General features: G+C 38.8%; 1 protein-coding gene across 1 annotated transcript in view; it reads left to right on the top strand.

Moving 5' to 3' along the window:
* Positions 1-14,880, top strand: part of KCNC2 (potassium voltage-gated channel subfamily C member 2) — a 282,147-nt gene that overhangs the window by 247,263 nt on the left and 20,004 nt on the right. The gene's annotated exons all lie outside the window — the stretch shown is intronic.

The raw sequence follows: 14,880 nt of genomic DNA, 5'->3' as shown, positions 1-14,880 counted from the left end.
ACCAGTGAATCATATACCATGCACCAGGGGAGAGAACCAAGACCAGTGAGCTTCTGTGTTCAACTCATTGCTCAGCTGCCACATGGCTCCCCAAGCTGCCATAGAGCCTGGTAAATTGCATTGTATTTATAGTTTCTTGTGTTCACGGAAGGCAAAGGAGAATAAGATGGAAGTGAAGAAAGAGTCAGATAGTGTATAGCTTCTGTTGTCCTTGGCATGTTACCTCCTCCAAAAAAAAAATGCCAACTTGAAATCGAAGCATGCCTTTAGCTTTTAGTGAGAATAAAAGACCTTCATTTGCTGGACTGCATAAAATCCTGGCATCTTCATAGAATCTTAGAGACAAAGAGAGAAATTTCCCCCATTAATGACTAATGTTGAATTAATATCCACGCAAAGAGGGGCATAAAGATGGATTTAATCTGATGACCAAAATATAGCCATGTTAGGCTTCTTGTACCTGATTTATGTGGTGGAGTTAAAACCATCTGCCACCCAGTTTTATTATATGTTCCAGCAATGACTCTGAGAGCCTGAAATCTCAATCACTAAACAAAATAGATTATTGATCTTTCAATTGATAGAAGTATAAAAAAATCTAAACATTTGCAATAGGTACTTAGATATTTGTTGATTTTATTAGCATGCTTTTATCTCCAGATATTTTCAATTAAACATGATTTAGATGATTATAAACTCAATCCTCCACAAATGTTGACTGGTAAAAACAATAATTAGGAATTTGTCATAAGCCAAAACATTTTAATAATGTCTTTTATTTATATAAAACAGTATGCCATTTAAGACACTGCAGAAATATACTATTTTCATTGATATGTCATTAATTTAGAGTTATAGGATATCTATTGTAATTTGCATAGTACTTAAATTCTCTTTTGGTTTATCCATTAACAAAAAACTATTGAATCCCCAATTTTTTTCGTAGCTAGAGTGTTTTTTCTAGTTATTATTTCATTTATTTTTGACTGCCCTGGGTCTGTGCTGCTGTGCATGGGCTTTCTCTAGTTGCAGTGAGCGGGGCTCCTCTTCATTTGGTGCGAGGGCTCCTCACTGTGGCGGCTTCTCTTCGTAAACACAGACTAGAGCACAGACTCGAGGTGGGCGGGTTTCAGGAGTTGTAGCACAGTGGGCTCAGTAGTTGTGGCACAAAGTCTGAGTTGCTCCACGATATGTGAAATCTTCCCGGACTAGGGATTGAATCTGGCTCCTCTGCATTGGCAACCTGGTTCTTATCCACTGCACCACCAGGGAAGTCCTAGGCATAGTGTTTTTGGCACACCAAAGTCTTTGCTTTCATAGAATTTATAGAAACAAATGACATCCATTATATGCTATTTGGTGATAAGGGTTGAATAGATAGATAGGCATGTGAAGAAAGTGATTGGATGGTATAGGTGCCATGTGTATTGGATAATCAAGGTAGCTGTAGTCCTAGGAGAAACCTGGGACAACAGTGTTTCCAGCTGAGAGGACAGAAATGCAGAAATGTATCATTGGTATGGAGGCTTCCCCGGTGGCTCAGTGGTAAAGATTTTGCCTGCAAGGCAGGAGATGCAGCACAGAGGGGTTAGATCCCTGGGTCATGGAAGATGCCTTGGAGGAGGGCATGGCAATCCACTCCAGTATTCTTGCCTGGAGAATCCCATGGACAGAGGAGCCTGGCAGGCTACAGTCCATGGAGTTACAAAGAGTCCGATATGGCTAAAGAGGCTTAGCACACATGCATGATTGGTATGATTAGGGAGCAGCAAGGAACCTGTGTGTCTGCAGTGACATGAGCAAGAGGGAAAAGGGTAGAGGATGCGTTGGGGGTATAGAACACCTAGGGGCATTTACCATAGTAAAATCTTCATTGACAAATTGAACAAAAACTCAAAATTATGACTTTAATTGATCTATTAGTTGACTTAACTGTTCCCATATGATGTGAGTACACTCTATAGAGTAAAAATGTTAACATGCTTTTATTATACTTTCTGGATAAAATTAAATTTCTTATCAATGCTTCATAAGTAGCATATATACATATATAATGAATATGTAAATTTAATGGATTTCAGTGGTTGTAAAAGTGTTGAAATTTTTCATCTTTTGAAGTTGGGTCTTCTCTACACACCTGTAACTTTAGGTTGACTACTCAGAGTGTTAAGCTGTCGTGTGGGTAGTGTGGGCTGAGCTGCCTGCACAGGTGATTCAGCTCATGACAAGCCCGAAACTGGCTACTCCCACACCCCATGATTCAAAAACATTTATCCCACTAGACTTGCCAAGGGCTGGAAATTACCACATTATTCATTGCCTTGAGTTGAGGCACTGGAGGTTGCTGTTAATTATTTAAACACCCCTTGAGAAGGAGGAAAATTAATCATTACCTATTTAAAAATTCTCTCAAATCCGATGAGCTGGGAAGTCACCTAGTGACACACTTTGGGAATGAGACAGAAGTGAGGTGTGAGAGTGGGAATGTCGAAGCTTCTGAATATGGCATTTCCATGGAAGGCAGTCAGAATGGGGACACTGGATGTAAAGAGGAAAGTGGCAAACTCCGCTCTCTCTGCTGTGGTCTACGGGAAAGCACTGAGGTTCTGAAAGCCTAAGAACTGGGCGGGTCATTTCACTTTTTGTGAAGTGGAAGTATCAACAGAACAATGTATATGAAAACACTTTCCTAAGTGATAATCAGAAGCACTGTGCAGTACTTAGACTCACCTGAAACAAAACAACAGAAGTTCAAATATAATGATACAGAGTAACAGATATTTCAGGCAAATATCAACCAAAAGTAAGTTGGATTAATAGTTTTAATAACAGACTAATGAATTTAAGATTATTTCTTAAGTTTATAAGGAGCAAATCGATATGTTAAAGAACAATGGATCTAGAACAGAAGAGCTGGAATGAATATATAACTTCATACATTCTTTTCAAACCCACTCAGAGAAATCAACTTTTGCTTTAACCCTAAAAGGAATCTACATAAATTCAAAGATTCAACATCTCAAAAAATCATATTCTTTGATCATAATGCAATAAAGTGAAATTGATAACAAGAGAATAGCTTAAAATGCAATAAATCTATATACTATTAAATATTCTTACCTGAAAGAGGGTCTCATAAGACCAATTAGAAAATACATGGAATTGTGTAACAGTGAAAGCACAACATACCAACACATGTGTGACATAGCAATGTTCTGCTTTAAGTTCATTTTTCATAGAGTGGGAAAGAATAAAGGAATCAAGTTTGCCAGGGGAAATATCAATAACCTCAGATATGCAGATGACACCACCCTTATGGCAGAAAGCGAAGAACTAAGGAGGCTCTTGATGAAAGTGAAAGAGGAGAGTGAAAAAGTTGGCTTAAACCTCAATATTCAGAAAACTAAGATCATGGCATCTGGTCCCATCACTTCATGGCAAATAGATGGGGAAACAGTGACAGACTTTTAATTTGGGGGGCTCCAAAATCACTGCAGATGGTGACTGCAGCCATGAAATTAAAAGGCACATGCTCCTTGGAAGAAAAGTTATGACCAACCTAGACAGCATATTAAAAAGCAGAGACATTACTTTGTCAACAAAGGTCTGTCTAGTCAAGGCTATGGTTTTTCCAGTAGTTGTGTGGATGTGAGAGTTGGACTATAAAGAAAGCTGAGCGCCAAAGAACTGATGCTTTTGAACTGTGGTGTTGGAGAGGACTCTTGAGAGTCCCTTGGACTGCAAGGAGATTCAACCAGTCCATCCTAAAGGAGATCAGTCCTGAGTGTTCGTTGGAAGGACTGATGTTGAAGCTGAAACTCCAATATTTCCACCATTTAATGCGAAGAGCTGACTCATTTGAAAAGACTCTGATGCTAGTAAACATTGATGGCGTGAAGAGAAGGGGACAGCAGAGGATGAGATGGTTGAATGGCATCAACAACTCAATGGACATATGTTTGGGTGGACTGGGAGTTGGTGATGGACAGGGAGGCCTGGTGTGCTGCATTCCATGGGGTCGCAAAGAGTTGAACACGACTGAGTGACTGAACTGAACTGATATTAGTAAACCACTGACAAAATGATAGAGAAACAAATCCAGGCAAAGAAGAGGAAGGAAGCAATCACTGGAACAGAAACCAAACAACGATGTAACCAAGGAAAACCTCTTTCTTGATGAGACGGATGAATAGACAATCATCAGGTCAAGGAAAATGGAAGCAATTTAGATATAAAATACAAAATGAAAGCAGATATCTAATTACAGACACAATCGTAACTGCAAGATAGGAAAGGGATATTATGAAAAAATATATGATAAATTTTGAGTATTAAACAGAAATGTTTACATTTGGGGGAAAGATGTAAAATGTCAAAATGGTACAAGACAAAATAGAAAAAAAATTCCAGTGATGATTAAAGCCTATGTGACCTTCTCAACAAGAAGTCACAACTCAATTGATTTTATTGATGAGTTCTTCCCAAAATTCAAAGAACAGCTTATCTTCATATTATATGTTTATTGCAGAGTATTAGATAGAGGAAAAATTTTCAACGTACTTTTTTGAAGTTAATATAAACTTGATTCAAAACAGGAAAATGAAAGAACAAAGAAACAATGACTAATACTTATTTAAGTTATAACCATGCAGAAGGCAAAAAACGTACTCAAAATATTTCATAATGATCAATTAGACTTTTGTCTAAGAATGCAGTGGTTATTCTGCATCAGAAAACGTATCAGCTTACCACATTAATTGAAGGAAAACAATGATCATAATAGACTCAGGAAAATAAGTTGATAAAAGTAATACCAATTATGGTTTTTAAAAACTTTCAGGGAGCTACAGATAAGGGAATTTTTCTGTAGCTTTCTAAAAGCTGTAATGTCAAACAAATGCAAGAAACTCAGAAAATTACATACTTTCTGTTTAAGATTGGCATTACCAGAGATATACCTTAATACTGTTACTCTGTAACAATTTACAAAAGGCCATAATTTTAGAAGGAAAAAAGGAACACAATCCTTATAGGATTAGAAGAAAGAAAAATGTCATTTTTTTCATGCTATTTGATCAACCCTACAGAATCACCCAAAACTCTATGGAACTAATAAAACAATTCATAAAGCTTCTGGATAAAATTAATTTGTCATAAGAGACTTATAAAAATCAATAATGTTTTTAAATTCTACAAATAGTCAACTAGATATTATATTAGAAAACTATATCATTCTCAAACAACAAAATGGAAGACAAATAATCCAAGAAAAGATATTGAAAAGCCTTTTGGAAAAAAATGGAAACTGTTGAAAGACATAACACCTGCATAAATAAACATCTCTTCATGTTCACAGACAGAATCTCACCACAGATGAAATAACTTACTAAAATGTATTAATTCTTAACATGTTTATAAATCAAGTCATATCTCAATAGAATTTTTGAAGCATTTCATGAGTGTATGCTAAAATTCATGTAGAAACATAAAAATGTCCCTAACAATTACGTCAGTTTTGAAAAAGAAGAGCAAAGAAGGGGACTCACTCTACAAAAATTAGAATATAGTCCAAAGGTACAGTGTGATGCTTATGAAAAATTAACAAACGTAAAACCAATGGCAGAGAGTAAATAACTCGGACCCATGTGTACAGGAAAGGCGGACTGCTTCACAGGACACAGCACTGGCAAAACTGATTGCTATGGAGAGATTAGTTGCATCATTCTTGGATTCCAGTGGATTTAAGAACTGTTGGAAAGGAATCCTTCTGAGCTAATAAAAAATACAGTTGGCAACCACAACAAAAATGTATCATGAATTTTACTACATTAACATTAACAGTTTCAGTTTATGAAATGACACATGCAAAATCTAACAAATGACTTATTTTGTGAAATGTCACTTTTAAATTCTAAAAATTGGTTTTCACTTAAAAACTGGTTTTCAAGGAAATATGCAAATGTGGGCGCACATGCACACCAGGGACTTTCGTTGAAAAATGAGCAAAGAAGTAATTCATAGAAAGAGAAATATGAATGACTAGAAGGCACATGAAGACATGGTCACAACCTAATGAAAAGTACAAATTAAAGGGACAGTGCACTGCTGTCCTAGTCTGGTCAGTTGGCAAATTTAACAAGCCTGATTATTTCCAAGCATCAGTGAGTTGTGGAAAGGCTTCATTTCTGTACGAATGTAAATGATATTATTGTTTTACAGAATAGTCTTGCCCCCTTCAGTGACAGTAAGTGGGCATGTACTCTGCAATCACACCCAGTTACAGATCCCAAGGAATATCTCAACAAGTATGTCAGAGGACAGCTATGGAGAATTTCACTGTAATGCTAATTTTGGCATCAGAAAAAAGTAACCTAGGTGTGTACTTCTAGGGCAATGGAAAAGCCCTATGGATCACAACAAACAATTGAAACAGTACTAGGCAGTAATGCTAGACCGTGAAAGCATAATGCCCAGGGAAAACTACAGCAAAAAGTGAAATCTACAACACGTGGTAAATATATACATAAGACAATGGCATGTGTTCTCTATTTACAAAGTATTTTTCAGGCAACAAGTTAAATATTTGAGAATGGTTTTCTATGAGGCAGACAGTTCTGGGAGTGTTGATTCTGAAAATATACAAAAAGAAATAACAGATCTGAGAATTCTCTGGTGGTCCAGTGGTTAGAATTCTGCACTTTCACTGCTGAGGGCCTGAGTTAAAACCCTGGTCAGGCAGGGAACTAAGGTCCTGCAAGTTGTGAGCGTGGCCAAAAAAGAGAGCTGTGAATTGTTGCTGCTGCTGCTGCTGCTAAGTCACTTCAGTCATGTCCGACTCTGTGTGACCCCAGAGATGGCAGCCGACCAGGCTCCCCCGTCCCTGGGATTCTCCAGGCAAGAACACTGGAGTGGGCTGCCATCTCCCTCTCCAATGCATGAAAGCGAAAAGTGAAAGGGAAGTCGCTTAGTCGTGTCCGACTCTCCGTGACCCCATGGACTGCAGCCTACCAGGCTCCTCCATCCATGGGATTTTCCAAGCAAGAGTACTGGAGTGGGGTGAATTGTTGAGAGTGACTAATTCAGTTCTTTTCATCCAAGAACTAAAGGGGAATAGGAATTCAGATAATGCTTATTTTCAAAATATTTACCCCGGTAGCTCTATTCAGGAACAATAAAGTGACATTTATGGTACTGGAATAGCAGTCCAATATATATTTATTTGAAGATCTGTAAGTATACACTCTGGAGAAGGCAATGGCACTCCACTCCAGTACTCTTGCCTGGAAAATCCCATGGACGGGGGAGCCTGGTGCGCTGCAGTCCATGGGGTTGCTAACAGTCGGACACGACTGAACGACTTCACTTTCACTTTTCACTTTCATGCATTGGAGAGGGAAATGGCAACCCACTCCAGTGTTCTTGCCTGGAGAATCCCAGGGACGGGGGAGCCTGGTGGGCTGCCGTCTACGGGGTCGCACGGAGTTGGACACGACTAAAGTGACTTAGTAGTAGTAGTAGTAAGTAGACACACTAAAATCAGTTGCTGTTTCCCAGGGCTATTATCTGAGAATTTCTTATCTGGGTTTATTACACGGAAATTTATAAGTTATCTCTCCATTTGTAGTAGCCACAGAGATTGGTGGCAAGAATGAAGTGAGAATTAAAGGCGACATTAAAAATCAGGGATCAGAGAGTTTTTCCTCCTCAATGGACTCAAAGTCAGCAAAAACCTCAATCAAATATCTCCTTTGAAATTGTCCCACCATTTAACTTCATTGAGAGAGCAGAGTAAAACACACAGACACACACACACACAAATAATTGAATTTAAGTATCATATAGCTTATGAAATACCATATAGCTGAGGTATATATTTCATTTTTGAACAATATCATATCCGACTTACAAAGAAACCACATACTAGATAAGTGAACTAATAATATTTGTGACAGAATAGACCTACATGGAATACATTACTTTAGCATTTTCCCAGCACATTTTTACATATAAACTATAAAAAAAAAAAATCCCTCAACACTATAAAAATAAAATTTGTTGCTAGTGGAAGAAAGAAATATTCTGGGGAATAGAATAATTTTATTAATAATAAAACATGCATTCACTCTCTTTTACCTAGGATTATATTATACATACTCATACAAATAAACCTTGTATTTACATAGCATTATAAAGAGTTTCAGGAGAAGGCAATGGCACTCCACTCCAGTACTCTTGCTTGGAAAATCCCATGGACAGAGGAGCCTGGTAGGCTGCAGTCCATAGGGTTGCTGAAGGTTGGACACGACTGAGCAACTTCACTTTCACTTTTCACTTTCATGCATTGGAGAAGGAAATGGCAACCCACTCCAGTGTTCTTGCCTGGAGAATCCCAGGGATGGGGGAGCCTGGTGGGCTGCCATCTATGGGGTCGCACAGAGTCAGACATGACTGAAGTGACTTAGCAGCAGCAGCAGCATAAAGAGTTTCTGTATTAAGTATAGATGATAAAAAGGGTATAGTTTTGAGAAAGAAGAATGCAACTGGAGGAATCAACCTGCCTGACTTCAGACTATACTACAAAGCAATAGTCATCAAGACAGTATGGTACTGGCACAAAGACAGACATACAGATCAATGGAACAAAATAGAAAGCCTGGAGATAAAACTACGCACTTATGGACACCTTATCTTTGACAACGTGTTAGTTGCTTAGTTGTGTCCAAATCTTTGTGACCCCATGGACTGTAACCCATTCTTGTAACCCAAGAATAATGGAGTGGGTTGCCATTTCCTCCATATCTCTGACAAAGGAGGCAATAACATACAATAGAGAAAAGACAATCTCTTTAACAAGTGGTGCTGGGAAAACTGGTCAACCACTTGTAAAAGAATGAAACTAGAACACTTTCTAACACCATATACAAAAATAAACTAAAAATGGATTAAAGATCTAAATGTAAGGCCAAAAACTAAAGAACTCCTAGAGGAAAACATAGGCAAAACACTCGCTGACATAAACCACAGCAGGATCCTCTATGACCCACCCCCCAGGATAATGGAAATAAAAGCAAAAATAAACAAATGGGACATAATTAAACTTAAAAGCTTTTGCACAACGAAACTATAAGCAAGGTGAAAAGACAGCCTTCAGATTGGGAGAAAATAATAGCAAATGAAGCAACTGACAATTAATCTCAAAAATCTACAAACAGTTCATGCAGATCAATTCCAGAAAAATAAATGACCCAATCAGAAAATGGGCCAAAGAACTAAATCGACATTTCTCCAAAGAAGACATACAGATGGCTAACAAACACATGAAAAGATGCTCAACATCACTCACTATTATAGAAATGCAAATCAAAACCACAATGAGGTACCATCTCCCACCAGTCAGAATGGCTGCTATCCAAAAGTCTACAAGCAATAAATGCTGGAGAGGGTGCGAAAAAAAGGGAATCCTCTTACACTGTTGGTGGGAATGCAAACTAGTACAACCACTATGGAGAACAGTGTGGAGATGCCTTAAAAAACTGGAATTAGACTGCCATACGACCCAGAAATCCCACTGCTGGGCATACACAATGAGGAAACCAGAATTGAAAGAGACAAGTGTACCCCATTGTCTCTTTCATCGTAGCACTGTTTACAATAGCCAGGACATGGAAGCAACCTAGATGTCCATTGGCAGACAAATGGATAAGAAATCTGTGGTACATATACACAATGGAATATTGCTCAACTATTAAAAAGAATGCATTTGAATCAGTTCTAATGAGGTGGATGAAAGTGGAGCCTGTTATAGAGTGGAATGCGTCAGAAGAAAAACACCGATACAGTATATTAACGCATATCTAAGACTGTGAAGAAGGCTGAGCACTGAATAATTGATACTTTTGAACTGTGGTGTTGGGGAAGACTCTTGAGAGTCCCTTGGACTGCAAAGAGATCCAACCAGTCCATTCTGAAGGAGATCAGCCCTGGCATTTCTTTGGAAGGAATGATGCTAAAGCTGAAACTCCAGTACTTTGGCCACCTCATGGGAAGAGTTGACTCATTGGAAAAGACTCTGATGCTAGGAGGAATTGGGGGCAGGAGGAGAAGGGGACGGCAGAGGATGAGATGGCTGGATGGCATCACTGACTCGATGGACGTGAGTCTGAGTGAACTCCAGGAGTTGGTGATGGAGAGGGAGGCCTTGGTTGCTGCCATTCATGGGGTCGCAAAGAGTCGGACACGACTGAGTGACTGATCTGATCTGACCTGATCTGATGGAATTTAGAAAGATGGTAACGATGACCCTATATGCGAGACAGCAAAAGAAACACAGAGATAAAGAATAGATTTTTGGACTCTGTGGGAGAGGGTGAGGGTGGGATGATTTGAGAGAATAGCATTGAAACATGTATATTATCATATGTGAAACAGATTGCCAGTCCAGATCCAATGCATGAGACAGGGTGTTCAGGGCTGGTGCACTGGGATGACCCAGAGGGATGGGATGGGGAGGGAGGTGGGAGGGGGGTTCAGGACTGGGTGCACGTGTACACCCATGGCTGATTCATGTCGATGTATGGTGAAAGCCCTTACAATATTGTAAGATAATTAGCCTCCAATTAAAATAAATAAATACATTTTTAAAAAATGATATAGTTTTTAGGCATGCATTTTTCAAAGCCTCTTGATGAAAGTGAAAGTGGAGAGTGAAAAAGTTGGCTTAAAGCTCAACATTCAGAAAACAAAGATCATGGCATCTGGTCCCACCACTTCATGGGAAATAGATGGGGAAACAGTGGAAACAGTGTCAGACTTTCTTTTTCTGGGCTCCAAAATCACTACAGATGGTGACTGCAGCCATGAAATTAAAAGACACTTACTCCCTGGAAGGAAAGTTATGACCAACCTAGATAGCATATTCAAAAGCAGAGACATTACTTTGCCAACAAAGGTTCATCTAGTTAAGGCTATGGTGTTTCATGTGGTCATGTATGGATGTGAGAGTTGGACTGTGAAGAAGGCTGAGCACTGAAGAATTGATGCTTTTGAACTGTGGTGCTGGAGAAGACTCTTGAGAGTCCCTTGGACTGCAAGGAGATCCAACCGGTACATTCTGAAGGAGATCAGCCCTGGGATTTCTTTGGAAGGAATGATGCTAAAGCTGAAACTCCAGTACTTTGTCCACCTCATGGGAGGAGTTGACTCATTGGAAAAGACTCTGATGCTGGGAGGGATTGAGGGCAGGAGGAGAAGGGGACGGCAGAGGATGAGATGGCTGGATGGCATCACTGACTCGATGGACGTGAGTCTGAGTGAACTCTGGGAGTTGGTGATGGACAGGGAGGCCTGGCGTGCTGCGATTCATGGGGTTGCAAAGAGTCGGACACGACTGAGTGACTGATCTGATCTGATCTGGTATTAGTTTTTAACGTGTAGTTTTTTCTCAAGTCCTCTTAAGAGTCCCTTGGACAGCAAGGCGATCCAACCAGTCCATCCTAAAGGAAATCAGTCCTGATTATTCATTGAAAGGACTGATGTTGAAGCTGAAACTCCAATCCTTTGGCCACCTGATGCGAAGAGCTGACTCATTGGAAAAGACCCTGATGCTGGGAAAGATTGAGGGCAGGAGGATAAGGTGACGACAGAGGATTAGATGCTTGGATGGCATCACAGATTCAATGGACATGAGTTTGAGCAAACTCTGGGAGATAATGAAGGACAGCGAAGCCTGTGTGCTGCAGTCCATGGGGGTCACAAAGAGTCGGACACAACTGAGTGATTGAACAACAACTGAAGTCCTAATATCTTTATTCTGAAACGGAACAAAAGACAGGATGGAATCAGATGTCTTACACTGTCATTTTCTTTGAGAAAGCAAAATTCACTAAAGAATCAGAGCTTTCATTTTCTTGACATTGGGTTAAGGGAATTGGTAGGTGTAAACCCTAAGCTGGAAGAAAAATCCGTCCTATATCCAAAATATGCTAAATAAAAAGCTCAAATATATTGTTTTTATAAATGGAAGCACCCTCAAAGGCAAAATTTCAAGATTTTAATTTTTGAAATTTCAACTTTAGAAAACTCTTCCTCTTGATATGAAATACTGAGGTAATTATATGGATTGCTTACTATTTTACAAGCACTTTTCTAAGTTCTTTGGTGTCAGTGAATAAAACAGGTTAAAGACCATTTCCTTCATGAAGCAGATACTCTAGAACACTTAAATATTAAAAAAAAACCCTAATAACTTTAAAAAATTTAAATAAAACCTTAATATTTAAAAAATTTAGCACCTGTAAAATTGACTCTTAAAAAAAGATCAGATATCAACAGCTCCGTGATCTTCTCCCAAAGCACTTATTTTTGTATTACAGTTATTAATAATTGACAAAACAATCAAAATAAGTACTCATGTTCTCACCTGTTTAGGCAAAGAATGCATTAATAACTACCAAGGCTAACATGAAATGTTAACAGAAGTGGTATGGACATAACAGAAGCAGAAGATATTAAGAAGAGGTGGCAAGAATACATAGAAGAACTGTACAAAAAGGTCTTCATGACCAAGACAATCACGATGGTCTGATCACTCACCTAGAGCCAGACATCCTGGAATGTGAAGTTAAGTAGGCCTTAGAAAGCATCACTACGAACAAAGCTAGGGAGGTGATGGAATTCCAGTTGAGCTATTCCAAATCCTGGAAGATGATGCTGCACTCAATATGCCAGCAAATTTGGAAAACTCAGCAGTGGCCACAGGACTGGAAAAGGGCAGTTTTCATTCCAATCCCAAAGAAAGGCAATGCCAAAGAATGCTCAAACTACCGCACAATTGCACTCATCTCACACACTAGTAAAGTAATGCTCAAAATTCTCCAAGCCAGGCTTCAGCAATACGTGAACTGTGAACTTCCAGATGTTCAGGCTGGTTTTAGAAAAGACAGAGGAACCAGAGATCAAATTGCCAACATCTGCTGGATCATGGAAAAAGCAAGACAGTTCCAGAAAAACATCTATTTCTGCTTTATTGACTATGCCAAAGCCTTTGACTGTGTGGATCACAATAAACTGTACAATTCTGAAAGAGATGGGAATACCAGACCACCTGACTTGCATCTTGAAAAACCTATATGCAGGTCAGGAAGCAACAGTTAGAACTGGACATGGAACAACAGACTGGTTCCAATTAGGAAAAGGAGTACATCAAGGCTGTATATTGTCACCCTGCTTATTTAACTTATACGCAGAGTACATCGTGAGAAACCCTGGGCTGGAAGATGCACAAGCTGGAATCAAGATTGCTGGGAGAAATATCAATAACCTCAGATATGCAGATGACACCACCCTTATGGCAGAAAATGAAGAGGAACTAAAAAGCCTCTTGATGAAAGTGAAAGAGGAGAGTGAAAAAGTTGGCTTAAAGCTCAACATTCAGAAAACTAAGATCATGGCATCCCGTCCCATAACTTCATGGGAAATAGATGGGGAAACAGTGGAAACAGTGTCAGTTTTATTTTTGGGGCTCCAAAATCACTGCAGATTGTGACTACAGCCATGAAATTAAAAGATGCTTACTCCTTGGAAGGAAAGTTATGACCAACCTAGACAGCATATTGAAAAGCAGAGACATTATTTTGCCAACAAAGGTCCATCTAGTCAAGGTTATGGTTTTTCCAGTGGTCATGTATGGATGTGAGAGTTGGACTATAAAGAAAGCTGAGTGCCGAAGAATTGATGCTTTTGAACTGTGGTGTTGGAGAAGACTCTTGAGAGTCCCTTGGACTGCAAGGAGATCCAACCAGTCCATTCTAAAGGAGATCAGTCCTGGGTGTTCTTTGGAAGGAATGATGCTAAAGCTGAAACTCCAATACTTTGGCCACCTCATTCGAAAATTTGACTCATTGGAAAAGACTCTGATGCTGGGAGGGATTGGGGGCAGGAGGAGAAGGGGATGACAGAGGATGAGATGGGATGGTTGGATGGCATCACCAACTCGATGGACATGAGTTTGGGTGAACTCCGGGAGTTGGTGATGGACAGGGAGGCCTGGGGTGCTTCAATTCATGGGGTCGCAAAGAGTTGGACATGACTGAGTGACTGAACTGAACTGAAGGCTATCGTGAAACATTTAAAGATCGTATTCTAGGCCTTTTTATATATTTTTTGCTTACGTAAATTTATGCTGTTGGAGCATAATTGGATAAAAGTAGGATCTTTTTTATTCTATGATTTAATGATACAATTTTTAGATCCAAATTAATCTTATTTTTCCTAATTTTCTTTAACTCCTTCTCAGTTTGATGGCTACAGAAGTGTGTGGTAATAGCCAAAAAGGAAATTTCCCCCGAATTTGTAGTGGATTTTGTTACCCAGATGCAAATTTGTTTTATAATCTTATTGGCAATATACCATATTTGACATTTGTAGTCTTTTTTTAAGAGTATGAGTTCTTAAGAATGAAATTAATATCCTAGTTATTGAATTTATTTAAATTTCAAAGGATTTAGAGCCATTCAATTCTGTAAATGAAAATGTAAGAAGCTATATTTACATCTAAGGTGAATACACAAAATTTTATTTCCAAACTGTGGTAGAAGATTTAAGTAATAGTGAAATATTGCTTACATTGTTTGGCATATATGAAAGTTTGCCAAAATATTAAGGAATCAGCTACTGAAATAATATGTTATAAAGATAGATAGTCTTTGTTTTCTAAAATCCCTTTATGTCAAGTGTTTTAGACTGTTTAATGGCTCAGAACGGCAAAATTGTGAGCCTTACATGAGCACCATTTTTATAAACCAAATATAAAGCATATTATTTTATGTAGCAGTTCAGATGAGGTATTTGAGCTTCAATTATTCCTCTTGAAAAGTTTAATTA

Source organism: Bos indicus, chromosome 5, assembly GCF_029378745.1.
Source record: "Bos indicus isolate NIAB-ARS_2022 breed Sahiwal x Tharparkar chromosome 5, NIAB-ARS_B.indTharparkar_mat_pri_1.0, whole genome shotgun sequence".
NCBI lineage: Eukaryota > Metazoa > Chordata > Mammalia > Artiodactyla > Bovidae > Bos > Bos indicus.
This window is presented reverse-complemented; position numbering and strand designations above follow the sequence as displayed.